The sequence below is a fragment of the Meriones unguiculatus genome, chromosome 11 (assembly GCF_030254825.1).
Source record: "Meriones unguiculatus strain TT.TT164.6M chromosome 11, Bangor_MerUng_6.1, whole genome shotgun sequence".
Lineage (NCBI taxonomy): Eukaryota > Metazoa > Chordata > Mammalia > Rodentia > Muridae > Meriones > Meriones unguiculatus.
The window spans coordinates 54805577-54825017 of record NC_083359.1 but is presented as its reverse complement, the minus strand read 5'-3'; the positions used below and the strand labels follow the sequence as shown (position 1 = coordinate 54825017).

Sequence of the window (19441 nt, the reverse complement as noted above, 5' to 3'; positions counted from 1 at the left end):
AGTGCCTCAGACTAGCTCTATTGCACTGAGGCTTAGCAGCCATGGAGGCTACCGTACAAGACAGAGCAGTCACAAGCCATTTCATCACGGCAGAGCATTCTGCCAGACAGCGCTGGGCTGGTCCTCTCAAACACTCACATTTTGGGTTATATGAGACAACTCCAAAACACTTCATCCTCCCAGCAACGGCTTTGTGCTCAGTATCCTCAGAAATACAAGGCCTGCTACAGTCTTAACTATACCAACAAGAACAGAAAATTTGCCCCTAGCTACCACAAAAAGTTAAAAATCAAAAATCAAGGCTGGCCATAGTGGTGTATATACATAGTGGTACATACACCCCTGTGAGCCAGAACTTGAGAGATGAGGGTAGTTCATGGCTAGCCTGGAACAGAAATCTTATCTTAAAAAAAAAAAAAAAAAAACAAAACAAATGACACATTCCAAAATCCAATCAAAGCTGGCCCAGCTTTAATCTCAGCAGAGGAGGGGCAGGATGTTTTCTGAGAGTTAAAGGCCAGCCTGATCTACATACTGAGTAGTAGGCCAACCAGAGCTACATAATGAGACCCTGTTTTGAAAAAACAAAAATCCAATTACAATAAATTTTAATGATTCATTACCTTTTAAATCAATGCATGAAGATGCCACAGTCTGGAATTATCACCACCAAGAGCCCCTTTTTGGCACAGGGACAGAAGAAAAGATACTTAGAAAAGATTCTAATAATTGAAGGAGATGGGGAGATGAAAAATGGAGCAAAAAAGAACAGAGTTGTCTAGAGACAAAGGAGACTCACTGGTCCTCACTCCAGCCTCCAGCTAACGCTGATGGGGAAGGGAAAGGAAGGAGCCTCCTGTAGGTCTTTGGTCCAAAAAGGGAAAGGAGACCTGGAGGGACTGAGATAGAGGATCTACCAGACAGGCAGTCTTCAGATCCTTCCTTCCTTGCACTTCCCCACCCATACCCCTGCCCCCACCCTGACTGGAGTCCTCTAGAGAGTCACCAGTGATGCAACCTGCAATCTATTAAAAAAAATAATAAACATCATAGGAAGCAGGTGCCAGCAATAAACACAAGAGGGGAGGGAATGGTCTCAGAAAGATGAGGGCTCCCAGGCCGAGTGCGCAGGCCACTTGCCAGTGCTTCCCAGTGAAGACAGATGCCAGCTTTGGTCGGTGACACCTGAGTAACAAGTGAGTCTGCCCACGCTTACCCGTTGGAGCACTTCTGCTGCTGCTGCTGCTGACAGGCCCAGCGCAGAATGAAAGTGCAGGGCTCTAGTTCACGGCTCAAGTACAGAATCCAAGCAAGAGGTCCTCCTGAGCATGTGCAGTGAGCCCACAGGTGACATCCCCCTCTGAGTATAGCAGTTCCTCTGTAATTCCCCAGAGGGCATTAGATAAAGGCTGTCTGACTGCATTTGCGGCTGGCAATCTGAATACAAGGCACACAGGGCCAGGCTGTCCATCCCTCTCTTAGATTCTACTTCCCCCTCTTTCTTGGCCTCAACTGCCCAGAAACTTGGCTCCTTTTGCTCTTGGCCTCCTGGGTTTAATAGCCAGCACCTCCCTCTTATTGTCCTGGTTTCTGTTTGCCTCCTGGAAGCCCCACCAGAAGGAAACATTGCAGCAGAGTCTAGTGACTAAGGGTTGAGTTTACCCTTACCTCAAATCTGCCTTCAAGACCAGCATAGCAAGTGCCCTGTTCCAGAGACAGTCTGTGTGCAGGTGGGGCTAACATAGCCATTATGTCATCCAATCATTTTCCTCCCAAGAGAGACAGGGGGAACAAAAGAGCTCTTAGCAAAGTGTGTGTGTGTGTGTGTGTGTGTGTGTAAGGGGTCAACATTTCTTATTTGGTGATAATTCCTTTTAAAGCCATATAAGCCTATAAGAGTAACAACATATACCCACATACCCATACTGAGCAGGAACTGCACTCATTGCCTCCCATGAAGCAAAGAACTTTTGTCCATATTTCTGGTCACGTTTCCCGAAGATGTTAAAAAGCACAGGTGCTGTGGAGGGTGAGGGGACACCTTTCCAAGAGGAAGTTGAAGGGTGGGGACAACAAACCTAAAGCAGAAGATTCGTCCTCTTCCCCTCTCTCCCTCTCTCCCTCTCTCTGAGTTTTCAGTTTTGTTCCCAAATGACAACTTTGTCTTTTCAGTGAGTGACCGGCTCATCCCCAGTTCTGCCTCCCATCTGCCCCACCTGCTCCCCCCACAGCCTGCTTGCTGTGCCCTTTACAGACACACTGTCCCCATCTGCCATGACTGTGTCCCGGGAGCCTGCTTTGCTCAGAGCTCCTAGCCCCCCTCTGGAGACAATGGCTCAGAGAGGAAAGAGGGAAAAGACTCTGGGCTTCCTGCACAAGACCATTGTCTCCTGCACAGGCCATGGGCTGTGGCTGCAGCTCTGGCTGTGGGGCTGAGCCTCCCCCAACCCCCCTTAGCTGAGAGCCATTCTGAAGACATCCTCCTCACAAAAAAGAGGTGAGCCTAAGTCAGGCTCAGCTGAAAATTTGTTTCTGGTGTGACAAAAGTCCCTCTGGCCAGGGGTTCCTTACCTGCTCCAGAGCCACAGAGACAAACATATACCAAACCGATTGCCACTTACTCACCAGCTCGCTATGCTCCCTAGTCTCTGCTGCCTCTAACTCAGCCTCCTCTCACTCAGGAATAGGGAAAGGTTTCCCTTTAATACTCAGCAGGTCCCTGTGGACAGCAATCATTAACAGCCACACATGCTGACTGGCCTTAACCCCTTCAGGGCTGGGCTGCCACAATTCAGCTGGTGGACTGTCCTGTCCCCTTTGCCCAGCCCTGAGAGAATAGCAGCTCTTAGCTGGCTGCCATCTACCTTCATGCTGCCTTCCATGTGGAGAGCAAGAGCCTGGAGTTCCACCCAGGTCTCCTCACCTAATTGGAGCACTCCTACAACCTGAGGCACTTAACTCTGGCACAATGCCCAATTGGATGAGCCCACATTGTGAAATATTTGCCAGGCAGGCCAATAGAGAAGCCAGAATCCGGGGGAGGGATGATATTTTTATTTATTCCTGGAGGAGAGTGTGTAGTCATAGCACTGACAGCTCTGGGACAGAAGCAGAGAGAAGGCCATCTCAGACCCCGGGACATCTCTAGCTGTTCTAAGTGCAGAATGGAGGACTCCTAAGCAATTGAGTACTTGCTGCTAAGATAAACAGTTCTTCTTCCTCCACTTCTTCCTTTCCTCCTCCTCTTCCTCTTCCTCCTCCTCTTCTCCCTCTTCTTCCTCACTTCCCTGCTGTACTCAGGAGTTTGGAGAAGAGGGTTGGAAAACACTAAGAAGGGAAAACACCGAGAGGCAAAGAACTGTTCAAACATAGATATTCTTTATATTCTAAAGTAATATTTGCGCATCTTTGGAACATGCAGGTGACAGGTAGGCAGCTTTGGTAGAGACAAAAATCCCGCTTTTTCTCTTTAAAAATAGGTAGCTGATTTAAGGAATTCTAAATCCGGCATAAAAGTGTCTACATGTGGGACACATGCAAATCTATGCAGATTTGTGCAAATGAACAGTTCCAAGCTAGTCAATCAGTCAGCTTGTCACAGTGAGTCCTTTGCCAGGGCTTTCCTAGTTTAAGGAAGAAATCAGGTAGAGTCTAACTCAGCCTTTCGGCTGAGGCAGGCATCAGAACATCCCACGAGAGCGCACCAATCGCAATGGATATATACTTATTAAACATTTACTGCCTATGGCACACAGTGTAAAACCTACTTGAAGTATTTTTGCAGTGAGCATAAATAAAATATCGTAGGCCAGTAGAATACAAATGTCCTCTGCTACACCCACACAGTTGGGCACCATGCTTCCTTACAGCCCCAGATGCATGACTAGCTCTGAGCCTCAGCCTGCCAGCTTCAGTCACTGGCACTTTTCCTTATCACTTTGGTTCCTGTTTGCCTATCAGTAGGCCAGCCACTGTGGCTCAGGACCCTCATTCACAACAGCCAGGGGGCCTTATCTTATCTTAGGCAATACCTTCCCAGCTCCCTGGAGACTAGCTCGCCATGGTTTCTTAAAGGGGCTATAAGATATTTACATCTCCATTTGCCCCCAAGAACATGCCAGAGATCTGAGTGTTCTGTGCAGGGTTAGGTTACCTTCATGGCTACTTCAGGGTCACTCCTGAAAAGATTTAAAACAGAGCAGGATGCTGGTGCTCTCAAAGGACAGTTTAAAAGCTTATGGTATCAGGCAGACACCCAGCACCTTAGGTTGAACTGAGGTTGAAGTGGGGGTGGGGGAGGCCCAGGCTATAATATTAGTTGTATTTCCATGAACTGGCAGAAAACAATGAAAATGCCACTTATAATACTAGAGAAAATACTAAATGCTTAAGGCTAAGCTTGACAGGAGATGCAAAATCCATGTACTGAAAAGCCTAAAATACTACTAAGAGAAATTAAGTAAGATATAAAGGAGAGATTATTTTCTTGGGTCAGAGGACAATATTATTAAGATATCTAGTCTCCCAATATTTTTCTATAAATTCAACACAGTCCCATCAAAACTCAGCAAATTCCTTATACAAACTGAGACAAGACAAAATCTAAAACTCACATGGAAATTCAAAGGAACTAGAATGTTCTAATTTTAAAAAAAAAGCTTTTAAAAAGATGAATAGCACTCAGGAGGGAGGCAAGTGTGGGTCAATCACTAGTTTGGGACTGCCTGAGACAAATGAGACCTTGTCTCCTAAAACCAAAATCTGAAGCTCCACGTGCAGCTCAGCAGGCACACACTTGCCTAGCAGGCGTAACGCCCTTCACGTGCAGCTCAGCAGGCAGACATTCGCCTAGCATGCATAAGGCCCTGGGTTTGTTCCTAGCACTAGGTGGTGCAAGTCTATAACAGCAGCACTGGTGTCAAGGAAAGGAAAGGCAGGAAAATCAGAAGTTCAAGTCATCTTTGGCTACGTATAGGTCTGAGAAGCAGTGAAAGAGGATGGAGGAAGAAGGTGATGGGCTGAGGGTGCAGCTCCATGGCAGAACACCAGCCTAGCAAGAGAAAGGCCCTGTATTCAAGTTCTCTCACAGAAGAAGAGAAAGGAAGGAGGTGGTTATTAATGGGAACACTTAGACTAAGAATAAGCCTCAGTAATCAAGACAATGTAGTAGTGCTATAAAGATACATATATAGATTAAATAAATAAATAAACAAACAGAAAATATTACCACCAAGAACCCCCTTTTGGCACAGGGACAGAAGAACATAGTTGGAAAAGATTCTAATAATTGAAGGAGATGGGGCGAAGCAAGATAGAGCAAGAAAGAATGGAATTGTCTAGAGACAGAGGAGACTCACTGGTCCTCACTCCAGTCTCCAGTTAATACTGATGGGGAAGAGAAAGGAAGGAGCCTCCTGTAGGCCTTTGATCCAAAGGGAAAGGAGAACCTGGAGGGACCAAGATAGAGGATCTACCACCAGACAGGCAGTCTTGGGATCCTTCCTTCCTTCCTTGCACCTCCTGACCCTAACCCTGCCCTATAAATTAACCTATCTATTTGTGATCAATTGGTTTTAACTAAGAGTCAAAGGTGATTTCAATACGTGGTGCTGGACAAGTGGTAGATCCATAGCCAAACAACTACAACAACAAACAACAACAAACACTCTCATGGGACCAGAGAGATGGCTCAGAGGTTACAGGCACTGCCTGCTCTTGCAAAGACCAGGGTTCAATTCCTAGCACCCACATGGCTGCTCCCAACCATGTATAACTCTAGTTACTTGAGATCTGATATACTCTTCTGACCTCCAAGGTAACCAGGTACAACATACATGGCTCATACAAACACATACACACACACTCAATTATAAATAAATAAATCTTATAAAAAAATTCCTCCAACTCAACCATTAAAAAGTGCTGAAGGCCAGCTTCAACACCACAGGGTAAACTGAGGCAGGGAACAGATCATAGGCACAAGAATAGGAGCTAAAAGTACATTTCTAAAAGAAAGCATGAGAGAAAAATCTCAGAGACTTTGCGGTTGGCTAAGAAAACTCAATGAAATGAACTTCACCAAATAAAAGATGTTGTTCTTAAAAGACATTGTTCCAAAAACAAAAGGCCATTAAGGAGCACCGCACAACCAGAGCTGCCATGAGACTTCCACAGGAACATGTGAAGAGCACACAACTTACATGGAAACAGTAAGCACGCAAGGAGACATAGGAAGAGCATATCTAAACAACTATGAGATGCCATGCACACACCCAGTGTGTGGGAGTGTCAGTAGCTTTGGAACAATCACATTTGGAAGACTGACCAAGGCCCCGTGTAGTCCAGCAGGTAGAAGCTCTGACACAGAGAGGAATGGCACATCGAACTGGGAGGAAGCAGGCCATTTTCCGGAAAATTAAAGGTGTAGTCACCACAGAGCCCATCCATTCCTCTCCTACATATTTGGGGAGAGAAATTACAGCCTATATCTACACAAGGACACAATGCTCACAGCACCCTTTTCTGATAGTTCCAAGCTGAAAACAAACCTGTGAACACAACATGAACCCACACGACAGGAAGCCACTCGGCAAGAGAATAAATTACTAACGTAGGCAATGAAACCAATTAGATGGATCTCAAAATAATTATGTTGAGTGAAAGAGACTGGGCTTTCCAAAAGAGAGTACACACTGTAAGATTCTATTATAAAATACTTTAAAAATTGCAAGCTAATCTATAGTGACAGAAAGTAGACCAGTGTGGCCTGAGGACAGGGTGGAACAAGATTACAAAAGAGACAGGAAGCAATTTGGGGAAGTGATGGGACTTTTTTTTTTGTGGCTGAGCTAGAGACTGAACCTAAGGCCTTACAACTGAGCTATCTCCCCAGTCTCTTATTATCTTAATTGTGGCAGAAAGATTACAAATTTGGGGCCAGCCTGGGCTACATAGTGGACTCTTATCCCAACAATAAAATAAGATAAAAAGAATGTCTCACAAAAGATATTGTTTTAGCTTTAAATCCATGCCTTTTTTATGTCAACAGTAAAAGCATGGAAAAAGAAAAGTGTTCACTTGAAAAGGCTTTAAGCAAAACTTCTTCTTAATGTACCTTACATTTTAGGTGTGGATGGAGCTCAAAGATAGTCTAGGACTGAGCAGGATCCAGCCTTTCCTCCCTCAGGAATGGACAGGGATCCTTACCAGCCTGTGTTTTTTCATGGCTTCACAGCAAGTAATTCTGGCAGACTCAAATGTAGCGCACATAAAATGAAGGATCACTTGTTTATGGCCAGAGAGGAATGTCAAATACAACCTTATGATTCAGCAAACAGCCACCACTATTTCATTTGATTCTTTTATGATCCATGAGGTTGGCAGGAAAGTATTACCAACTCTAATCTAAATAAAGACAGAAATAAGGGGCCAGGGAGGTGGCTCAGTGGGTAAAGGCACTTGCTGTGTAGGCTTGACAACCTAAGTTAGATCCCTGGAAGCCAGGTAAAGGTGGAAGAGAGAACCGATTCCATAAAGGTGTTCTCTGACCTCCATATACAATCTTCGGCACACACGCATCTGCACTCCACATAATACACATAATACACACAAACACACACACACACAAACTAACAATAAACAAATGAACACATGTGACTAAAAGCTCTGAGAAGTTAAGGGTCTTGGATGAAATAACCTACCTTGGGATCTTTTCAACTGCTGTCTTCCTCCTAGCCACAGGCCCTGTCCTCAGCAAGGCTGTGTCCCTCCACCCTGACTTGGTGAACAGAGGTCTGGGGAATACAGACCCACATCTTATGCTCACTCAGCCCTGGGTGGTGCTCCAGAGAAATATAAAGACAACATCCCACGAGCTCTGGAGGTGGCTATAAACAGCAGAAGACCTAGCAGTGTGGGAGCAGGATCAACTAAGGGGAGCTGTAATATCAAGACAGGGAGGACTTGGGGATCCAAGGATCTAATTAGATCACACATTTGATGTGAAGAGGGGGAAAGGCCAACCAAACACCACTCCCTAGCCGGAAGTCTAGTGGGTGTGGGAGCAGCTGGAAGCTGTTAGACTAGAGGCTCCCAGCCAAAGGCCTCTGTACCCTTCCTCTCCCCCTCTCTATCCCCACCCTCCCCTTTCTGGCTGGGCAGCAGAACAGCCTCTGGCTGGGAGCCCTACCTTCTCTCCCTTGTTCTGCCGATAGGAAGCCTGAAAGGGGGAGAAATCAAAGCCCCAGAGCACGGGGTGAAAATCATAAGGGGTACCCCAATCTCAGCAATCGAGATTTATAGCACTCTGGGCAAATCTACAATAGTTTGCTTTGCCTCACTGATACTGGAACCTAGGGCCTTGAGAGTAAGCAAGTGGGCCATGCCACCACTGCTATGTCTTTTTTTTTTTTTTTTTTTAATAAAAACGAATGGAATAAAAAGGCTCAAGGAACATTGACATGTCATGTCAAGACAGCTGTGTGTATCTGGTGCATTTCCCCTCTGCTTCAGGCTCCAGTGTGGCCTGGAGAAGTATGGCTGTTGATCCTGACCTGATATAAAATGGCAAAGGTTTGCTCACAAAATGTTTGTGTGTGTGTGTCTATACATACATACATACATACAGATATATGTATATAAACATATACATACATACATACATACATACATACATACATACATCTATGGGACCAAAGAGATGGCTCAGTAACTTAGAACACTTGTTGATCCTACAGAGGACATGGGTACAATTCTCAATACTCATGTGGTAGCTTATAACCATTAGTAACTCCAGTTCCAGGATATCCGACACTCTCTTCTGACTTTCATGGGTGTCTGGCATGTACATGGTTCACAGATATAAATGCTAGCAAAACATTCATACACATAAAATAAATTAAAAAATCTTTTAAAGTTAAATAGTATTTGTCTTGCTTGGTAAATTTTTTGGCATGGTTCACCCCCACCTGCATTTAAATTTTATGACTAAGAAAGCACCCTTATCTTAGGCAACCCAGCTCAGGGATGAGGTAGAAGGGCAGGAAGTGGAATGACTGGACAAGGCCAAAAAGACCCAGCAAAGCCACCGTGTGCACAGCGAAGAAAAGCTGAGGCTAGAGGAGAGGGGAGCAAGGAGTGATCTTGGAATAGCCTTGAATGATGCTTTTAGGCTAACTGTGAGGGGAGATACGGACTGTATGTTGGATATTAGAATTGTATCAACATTATGTTTCCAGCATTTGCTAATTGGCCTGTGGTTATGCAAGAAGATATCCTTGTTTTTAAAAGTTTAAAAAAAAAAAAAAAGAGTCACAGCTGTCTGACAGCTGTATTAGCCAAACCCTCTTCCCTCTCCAACAGTAGGAAACAGCAATGACAGGACAAAGGATTATGGCTGGACATTTTCTTCCTGAAACGAGAATTAACCTGGAACTCCCAAATCATTCTCCTTTTCTCCAGGAAAACCTGACAATTGGCATAGGAGAAAAAGGAAATAAAGACACTGTCCTGGGCCACAAGCATCAGCAATTCATCTATCTGCCTTCACCCCCAGAGCCAGGCACTGCTGAGCCACTCCCTGAAAAAGAGTCAGGTCAGGTGACCCACCTGGGCTCTGCTAAGGAAGTAAGAGACCTGGAAGAGGGCCCAGGATGGGTGGAGCTCAGGCTGCCCGTTTTCAACCTGCTGTCAGCTATGCAGCATGAAGTTCCTGCCCTGTGCTCCATCTACAAGCTAACCCTGCCTGCCATTTACTTACATTGCACTGAATTTGTATTTGTCTTGAGGCACAGAGCCCTGGGATAGGCCTGAGTCCTGATCCCAGCTCCTCCAATTTCTGCCTATGAAATTTTGGGAGAGTAACTCCACCTCTCTCTGTCTTCATTCCCTTGGCTGCACAAAGGGGATAATACCAGGATTTCCCTCATGGGTTTGCCACAGGATTAAACGAGATTATACCCATGGATGACCAAAGAGAATTGCCAGCATTCTGTAAACTTTCAGTGGATGCTAACACCTATTGCTGTCTGCCTGCATCTGCCTTAACTATTCATCCCTCAGAGCTGATGGCCAGTTGTTACTACAAAAGCTCTTGGTTCAGCACTTTGTCACAGAAAGATGGATGCTTAAGAACTGGTCCAAACCTGGGCAGGTTGGCGCATGTCTTTACTATCAGCACTTGGGGAGGCAGAGGCAGGCTGAGCTATATGAGTCCTAGGCCAAGCTAGACAAGACTACTTAGTGAGAGCATGTCTCAAAACAAGAACCAACCAAAAAACTACGGAGGCAGAGAGAGACAGAGGCAGAGGTAGAGAATTGGTTCAAAAGAAGCCATCAACCAAGAGAATATTCAGAGGGAATACATACCTGCAATCCCATTCAGTAGGGTAAGACAGGAAGATTGGCATGTCTTCAAGGTCAACCTGGACTATATGGAAAGTTACAGACCAACCTGAGCTATATTAAGACCCTGTCTTAAGAAAGAAAGGGGAGAAGAGAGGAGAGAGAAGGAAGGCACCCAGCGATCACTAAATCTACTTTGTAATTCACCCCCCACCTCAGACCAAAGGATCACTAAAGGCAGAGTCTTCTCCATGTCCCTAAGCACCAGAATAAGCAATGCCAGAGGGTCTCAGGTAGGATGTCCATCCCTACCAGCCTGTGTACTGGGAGGTGAACATTCCGTGTGTACCCTATCTTACTTGGGTGTTGAAAAGCAAGTCAGCCCTAGTATCGGCATCCCTCGGCAGAAAGAGTTGACTAGCTTCAACTACCCAGCTGCAGTGTAGGTAAGTACCTGCCCCCTTGGTACACAGTGGACATAAGAGAAGGAATCCCTTTGCCCCTACAGTGAATGAGAGGACAGAAGCACATTAGGTGCTTTGGGGAATCATCTACCAGAGCTAATGTCTCACCTGGAGCCCCCTCCCCATCTTAGAGATGAAGCTTCAGCTGGGGGGGACCCACAGAAAAAGGAGGGGTGTCTTCAGGGCTGAAGAGGGCAAGGCAAGGGCAGGGTGGACAGAGGTCAGGAGGCGGTCGATTTAGCCCAGATGGTCCTTCTGTGGCAGAGCCGGAACAGGCAATTTTCTAGCCATAAACAGCCACTCAAGAAGCCCCAAACCACACGCATGCACATGTGAACATGAGGATGAAATACAGCTGGTCCTGGGTGAGCCAAGGAGTGTGGGAGGGCAAGGAGAGAAGGGGGTGGACACGTGTGTTGTGTGATTCCAGACACATTGGCTGCAGGGGCAGACTGTGTTTCATGAGACCTGAAGCTCCAAGAATTTGGGAGACTACAAATACAGATGATATATCAAATGAGGCTTTGGGAGTGAGGACTCAGTGCTAAGCTCTATCCATTCCCCCATGGTTTGTTTTGTTTTGTTTTTCCTGACCATCGGCACACACTCGCCTGCTTGTGTTTCTCTGAGTTTCCTGGTCCCTGGCTCAGCACTGTTTCACTTTCCTCTTACATCAAGCTTTGCTTAACCTGATTTATTTCTAATGGCAAAGAGCACTGAGAATCCCCACACCTCAGATTAAATGCTGCACTTCTGCTCAGCTGAGAGCTTGGGTTCTGCACGCTCCCCTCCCTCTCCAGTGTGCAGCAGCAACTTGCAGGGCAGAGTCCCTCCCCGCTCCACACAGTTGACTCTGAGCAGCCCCACCTTCCCCAAAGGGCTCTGCAAAGCCTTTCCAGGCTGCCAGGAAGGGTGAAACCACAGCTCCACCCATTGCCTGGCCCCTTGCATTCCAGCCCTGCGCCCAGAGTTTGACCTCCTCTGTGGCTGGCTGCAGATACGTTCTGTTTTAAACAGTCCAGTTCATGGGCCCCTCCAGATGATCCCCTGGCACACACACACACACACACACACACACACACACACACACTTACTTCCTGGCTCCAGAAAAGTCAGGCATGAGAGGGAAAAGTTCCTTTCTGTAGTACCCTCCTCCACAGCCCTTGAGGCACAGATCCTAGTGGGCCTACCTCCTCCTGCCTGCTGAGTCTGCACACATGGGGGTCGGGGGGCTGAGGGCAGAGGAAGCTCTGGACCCTGGAAGCTTCTCCAGTGTTCTCCCAGGAGAGTGGGGTGGGTAAGCACAAGGCTACTGCCACCCACAGAGGAGTCTCCAGATTCCTCCCTCCCAGCCAAGAGAGAGAGTGAAAGAACTCAGAGACAGGGTAGAGATGGAGGCAATTCACGTGGACAGTGTCATGTGCTATTTAAAAAGCCCTCCTAAGCCCACTGCTACAACTGGACTTGTCTGAGACACAGCACATGACCCATGAGCACATCCTCCTGGAAAAGCATGACTTGTCTAAATATTCCCCCACCTCCACCCGACACTGCACACCAGAAATTCTCAGAACAGAGACTGAGCCCCTTCAGTTTTTTTCTGTCTACCACAAACTTCCATTCTGGCTAAGCTCAGAGGTCAGCCCTGGAAGGGCTCACTAGGACAGAGCTTTATTTCTCCACCAGCTGAAAGAGAAAAACTTGCTTCCCTCATCAGTGTGAGCAAGAGGGATGCAGGGAACCAGTTGCCCAACAGTGGGGCTAAGAACAATTGTATCCCTCTCTTGCCTCTGTTTTTCTACAGGACAAAGGCAATAAGTCTGTTGACTTAATTTCTTTGTGCTTTCAACAACACCAGTCACAAAGATGACGGCCATCACCATCTCAGGCTCCCAGGGCCTAGGTCCATCCAAAATGAAGAAACAAATTCAGCCTCTCTATATGGCTCACTGCAATTTGGATATTGTTGGAGAAATAAATGACTTGTGACACTGTACAGGTTTGGACCATCAGCCTCCCAAGGCTTATTAGTACAGAGCTCTAAGAGAAAGAAGACAGTATCTTGGCCTGGAACCTTCTGATGGGCTCCTCCACCTCTTATCTCTCTCATGACTTGCCTGACCCTCCATGCCTTTCTCATGGCCCACAGTTGGCTGTGGTTTTATGACACCTGTAGTTGGGAATGAGAAAATAGCAGCACAATCTCTGTCACTTCTTGTGTAGTCAAATGAAGGTCCCTTGTCTTTTCTGCTGCTTCTTTAGATGAAGGGCTATAGCCAGTGAGAAATGGTTCTAAATTTCCATGCCTAAATCCTCGCATAAAGTCACTGCCTAAATGATTTCTAACTTAAGCCAAACAGGAAGAGCTCATCCTCCTCAGGCCCTGAGGAGTGAGGGATAATGGGTGAATTCAGTAATACTACAAAAGATGGAATTTAGCAGTGCTGAGCTTCCCAACTCTGGGGCTTTGATATGTTTACTCCCTGGTGTCTGATGGAACTCAATCTAGCCTTTACTGAAAGGGTACAGTTTAACCAATGGGCAGGGGACGGGATAGAACAAGCCTTCAAAGTCTGGGTTCTATGTTCCTTCCGGTCATAGGGAATAGCCATGCTTGGGCTCCTTCATATTGCTAAGCTTCAGCTACATGCTTACTGAGCCTTGTGGTCAGGCAGAAGTGACAAACCAAACTACCAACTTTGATCAGAGAAACTTCTTTCTGCAGTGGTCAGTCATGACTGCAGAGACTCATAAGGTCAAAGTACTGAGAATAATGGCTATTGAATGCCCAACTACAAATGAGACATGGATATTACCCTCTTCAGGGCTCAGGGAATATTACAGAAGGAGCAGAAAAAGCATAAGAGCTGGAGGAAGGGGTGAGGAACAGTGTAGAATTTTGACTTCTGGGCATGACAGTTGCCGATGCACTCTTGAACTCAGAGCAGCTGTTATTCCCTATACAAGACTGTCATCACCCTGTCACGGAAAGGCATAGGGCTCGTGTAACCTTGATGGCACAGGGAGAACATTTTCTTCAGTGGATGGTCACTGATAAAGTACCCATGCTCATGGAAGCAACCCCAATGAAACTTAAAGTCTCTCTCACGCACACAAAGAGATGAAAGTAGAAGACGACAAGTTGGGAAGAGAAAGGAGACCATGAGGACTGGGAGATGGACAAGAGAAGGTACAAAGGTCGTATGATTTGAATACATTATGAACACATATGTAAAGGAAAAAATTCTCATGCAAGATGGTTTAGTGGCATGAAAACTGTCCAAGCCAAATCCTTGTAGGAGTGGAGTCCAAGCCACCTTGTAGTAACTGCCTCATCATAACATCCACGGTCACTATGGAAATAGCCATGTTCTTGAAATCTGGCACCACTATATTGGTGACATAGGGCAGATACTTGATCTCACCTGACCCAAGTTTCTCCCTAGGAATGAAGACTACAGTTGAGAGAAGAAAGAGACTCACTCCACTTCCAAGTGATTCAACTGGTAACACATCTGCAAGAGGGATGCTCCCCCATCTCCCCCTGTAGGCTGCCCACCAGGCTAAAATTCCCTGCACTGAGGAGGAGTGAGCCAGCACACAGAGAGCAACAAGTGACCCCGAGACAGTCAGCCTCTGATTCTAGCTGGTTCCTGGCCTCTGCTTCGTCCAGTCATTTCTCTGAGAGAGAGAGATCTGAGAACACGCCAGCCTTCTACAATTAAATCTTCAAGATATAAACTGTTTCTGAGTAGGTTTACTAACTTGGGTCCAGAAGTCACAACTCGTTATGGGGTGGAGAGTGAAAAGTACCCAGCATCTCCTCTAGCTTTCCATAAAAGGTTGACCGGAAGACAGAATAGACACAATTGAGAAGGAAAAGGCGAAGGGCAAAAGTGGCAACAGTCAGAGAAAACAGGTGGGTTGACTTCTAAAGTACAGAAAAGCATCAGGGATGCTTGAGAGAGAGCTGGCAACAGAAGAAATGGGTATGGCAGTAAAGGAAAAGTCCCTAAGAGAAAGTGACACCCAAAGGACTCAGAACTGGTTGCCAGTAAGTGGACACACAATTATTCCAGGCCACAGGGTCCAATCTGCCCTTCTGGTCTTCTTTAAGGATGTCTACTTTTCTGCTACAGCTTCATGAGCCAATGACCCCTACCCCCTTTTTCTGTTCTGTAACTGGCTGGAGTAGATGGTCCTTGTTCCTATAGCAACTAACTTATCACCATTGCTACTGAGTATCTTCAGATAGGCTGGTCCTTACACTACTTAAAGTTCACTGACAGCAGGCTCTTTTGTACAGAGAAATACCATAAACACAGGGACCTGAATATTCATTCAGAGTTCAAATCTTGCCTGATCTAGAGTCATTTAGAGATTAGGAGTGGCCATCTGAAAGCACCAAGAAGGTAGGTGAGGAAGGTTACTTATGCCACTACCCCTCCTCCACCCCCATACCACTGCCCAAACAACAGAGCAATACCTACCTTTCCAATGAAGTGTTAAAAGCAGGCTGTGTCGTCACCAGATTGAATTAGCACTTCCTTTGACCATTTTCACATTACTAATGAAGACCATTGAGACCCTCTAATTGAATTTCCCCTGTTTCAAGCTGCACATCCCTCTCATGCTTATCTGGGAAGAGTGATGCTCACATGCTCCTCTACAGATGGCCCTGCTCCATGCAATACTTCTCCAGCCAGGGCACACTAGCAGTTCTATGCAGAGCTGTTCCCACTGCGAATGGCTCTTCGCTCATTGCATATGATCACTCTTGTTCCTGGCTCTCACAGCCTCCACAAAGCCAGCTGGTTTGTTCTTGCAATCCACAAACCGAGCTCAACTTTAGCTTCTCTTCTGAACTTCTCACCTGCTGGAATCCCAGAAGTCAGTACAAGCTGACAAATGATGCCTGTCAGAAAGCACCTGCCCAGTGGGGAAAGATACCAAGCCACACATACTCCCACCCCACCCTCAACAATCGTCCACTCTTACCAGAGTGGTAACACTCATGCCACAGAAACTAACCTGGACTGGAATCACAGCTCAGATGCTTACCAACCAAATGGCATTACACAGGGTCCTAACCCCCTCCGAGCCCTAGCTTCCTCATCTGTGAAATGGGAAGATTAGCTCTGGCCTAGAAGATGACACAAAGCAGTATGCAGTCACAGTAGCTTCTTGGCCCTCCAAAATCCACAGACACCTCAGACAGGTTTTCTCCTAATTCAGCTGGCAGTAATCAACATCCAGACTTAAACATATTTGGCAGCAAAACATGACCTGACCTGGCCTGGCCCGAGTCTCCTTATAGCCTCTATCCTACTTCTGGGACTCTTGAGATCAATCTTGCCACAAATATATTAAAATGACTGCGGAGGACAGACGGGTACACACCTTTAATTCCAGCACTCGGAGGTAGAGGTGGGCAAATCTCCGAGTTCAAGGCCAACCTGTTCTACAGAGTGAATGCCAGGACAGCCAGGCCTACACAGAGAAACTTTGTCTCAAAAAACAAACAAGGGCTGAGGAGATGGCTCAGTGGTTAAGAATACTGACTGCTCTTCCTGGAGAACCAGGTTTGGATCCCAGCACCTTCATGGTAGCTCACAACTGTCTATAACTCCAGTTCTAGGGGATCTGATACCCTCACACAGATGCATATGAAAGCAAAACACCAATGCACATAAAATAGAAAATAAACAGATCATTAAAAATATTTAAAGAAAAACAAACAAAACAGGTGGGAATCTACTCCAGACTCTGCCTGGGACCTTATGCAATATAGACTATGCAATATAGACTTTAAAATCCACAGGTCCTGCAAAGGTCACATAATGAGGTGGGGAGCTAGGTAAACCCCTTCTCTAATCTCTTCCCCCCAAGACAGAGATTTCAGGGCAACCAGAGTTACTTAAGCTAAAGATGCTGATAGCCATCTGCCTTATCACCAACCTGGAGAGGGTCTCTGGGTTCCTGGGGACTGGAGCTCTCTGGAATTCAAGTTGGGGAGGGAGTCAAAAGGTTGGGGAGAAGAGTCAAAGCCCAGCCCTTTATAAAAGCCTGCCGCTTGTCTACTCTGAGTAGATCTGGCAGAGGCAATGTGATGCTGTTATTTGGTTGGACCTCAGGTATAGACATGCCTGAAGATTCCAAACATGCCTCCCAGCTCCCCATTTCATTGGGTATTCAGTGCTTTCTCCACCTTCCCATGGCATCATCTGCACTGTTTATACCCTATGGCCATCCCCAGGGGAGAAATGGTCCAAATATGGCAAACACTGAAAGGAGGAGGATTGGAGCTTGTGGGAACTTGGACCAATAGAAGGAAAGGATTCTGAACATTAGGAGGGTGTTCAGAAGATGGGGTGTTCCACAGGTGAGTGGGGAGCAAACACGCCAACGTCCAGAGAAACAGGTTTGGCATGTTTCACCTGATGCCACCTCATGGCCCCAGGAGATTTTTATATGGGAAGGCAGCTCTAGTCAATAACAGCAAGTAGTGTTGGGCAATTGCTCTACTCAAGTCTCTTGGCTCTAGTATACATTTTAGGGACTGATGACTAGAATGTGATCAACTTTCCTAGAGACCCAGTCATGGAATTCCTGGATCTGGCCCTGGACCTGCCCAGCACCTAGCTCCATCCTGCTACCTACCAAGAAGCTTTTCCGATAGACATCAACCAGTGGACAGATGACCTGAATTCTAACTTTGGTAGCATATGCTCCTTCTTGTAGAACAGTAAGGTCTTCTTGAAGTTCCTGAGGAGGACCCACTGTATCACCTGTATGGTTAACAATGGGGTGATGGCAATCAAATTCAGAAGCAGCAGCCAAATCCAGGAGAAAGGGGCTCAGCTCCTTGACGCTATGTATAAGTTAGAGACTACACTAAACGTTAGAGCTGCAGAGCCCACGGCAGAGCCTGGAAAGCTGAGGCAGGCCCTTGCTGACCTTTGTATTCAGAAGAAGCCATGCTGAATGGCTCACACATCTGAGAACTTGGCTGGATTCTCTGACTCTGCATTCTAGGCCTATTCAAAGTTAGGGAAAAATGTTTATCAGCCAAGCTTGAGTTGTATGCCTGTAAGAGGATGACAAGTTCAAGGCCTCCCTTGAACATATTAAGTTCAAGGTCAGTCTGAGTAGACGTAAGACCCTATGTCAAAATAAAAACTAATTGGGGGGCTGGAAAGATGGATCTATGGTTAAGAGCACATGCAGGTGCCTACAGTGTCCAGAAAAGGGTGTTACAGGTAATTATGAGCTATGGGACATGGATGCTGAGACCTGGACTCTGGTTTTCCAGACTCTGTAGGCACCTGTACTCATGTCCACACACCCACACATAGAAACACTCATATACATACACTTGGGTGTGGATCAACATGGTAGAGCACTTGCCTAGCAGGAACAAGGCGCTGGGCTCAACTCCAGCAAGGGGCTGACAACCCTGGGCAATAAGGGATTTTTTAAATTTTGTTTTATTTTTTTGAGTCAGGGTATCTCTGGCTTGAAACTCACTGTGCAGACCAGGATGGCCTCCAACTCACAGAGTTCCACCTGCTTCTGTCTTCCAAGTGCTGAGATTAAAGGCAGACACCACCATACCCAGCTCATATCACAGATGCTCTGAAGAAAGCTACCATTAGAACTGACCAGAGATAAATTAAAAGAAGTGCCTGTCACCATCACAGGCCTCCCCCAAACTCCAGAGAGCCACAAGATGGACCCTGTTCTGCTGTGTATTCTCAAGAGGCTGAGATCATTAATGTGCAGCTCTTGGATCCCATCTCATTTTGTGCCCTAACTCCAGCTAGTTGGAACAGATCTATAGTATCTGCCAGAGGCTCCAGCTTTAGGCTTTACCATATCACCATTCCAGAAACCTTACACAGTGGGGACCCTCTGAAGCCAGGGTTGGCCCCTGGGACCAGAGCCCTGTGTACCTCAGACAAGCTTACCATACTTCTCCATGCTCCCAGAAGAGTTTGTGGTCCACTACGTACTCCCCCAGCTTAACAGCCTGCCTAGGTTAGGGATTTCTTGGCCTAGAAGAGCCTGACCTTGTGCTTCTGAAGAAGGACTAAAGAGTGCATCTCACAAAAGAACACCTGATTCAGTTTCCAGGGTGATTCCAACTTAATTCTCCCTGAAATGCTTCTGCATCTACAAGTCCACACACATGTTCAGGGTAACCCCAGGCCTGAGGTTCTGGTAGTGGGGGATCTACCTGGGGAAATCCCACAGACCTGTTGGAATCCCAGGCCTAAATCCTCAGAAGGGGCTGATTCTGAGGCTCTAACACCCCCAGGAGCCTCCAGTTTGGAAGAGTTTCAGTCCATAGTCAAGAGCTCCAGAAAAGCTGAAACTTCAGCACTTGGAACTGAGTGTTGTAAATTTCCTTTCCCCTGACCATCTAAAGAGATGATTCTAAATGATTGACACTGGGTATTAAGCTCCCACATGCAAACAGACCTTGTGCTGCTCCCAAAATACAATCCACAAATCCCCTTGGTGGTTTCCAAGGATAGATGATGTCATCATTTCCAAAAGATAACTGTGTGGATAGGAGCTGCAAGGCCCAGCCCCGTAGCTTGGAAAGAAAAGCCTCTGTTAGTGTCATTCAGGAC

General features: G+C 46.4%; 1 protein-coding gene across 18 annotated transcripts in view; it reads right to left on the bottom strand.

Annotated features, from left to right (window-relative positions):
• Plekha6 (pleckstrin homology domain containing A6) overlaps positions 1 to 19441 on the bottom strand; it is a 136922-nt gene that overhangs the window by 53388 nt on the left and 64093 nt on the right. The window contains exon 1 of one of the 18 annotated variants that reach the window (XM_021633751.2): positions 7701 to 7910. The exons of 15 other annotated variants lie outside the window; for them this stretch is intronic. The gene's annotated coding sequence lies outside the window, so the exon portion shown is untranslated. Of the gene's footprint in view, positions 1 to 1216; positions 1240 to 2625; positions 2773 to 7700; positions 7911 to 19441 lie in introns of those variants that run through there. 2 more of the 18 variants (XM_060364310.1, XM_060364313.1) reach the window with 2 other exon arrangements.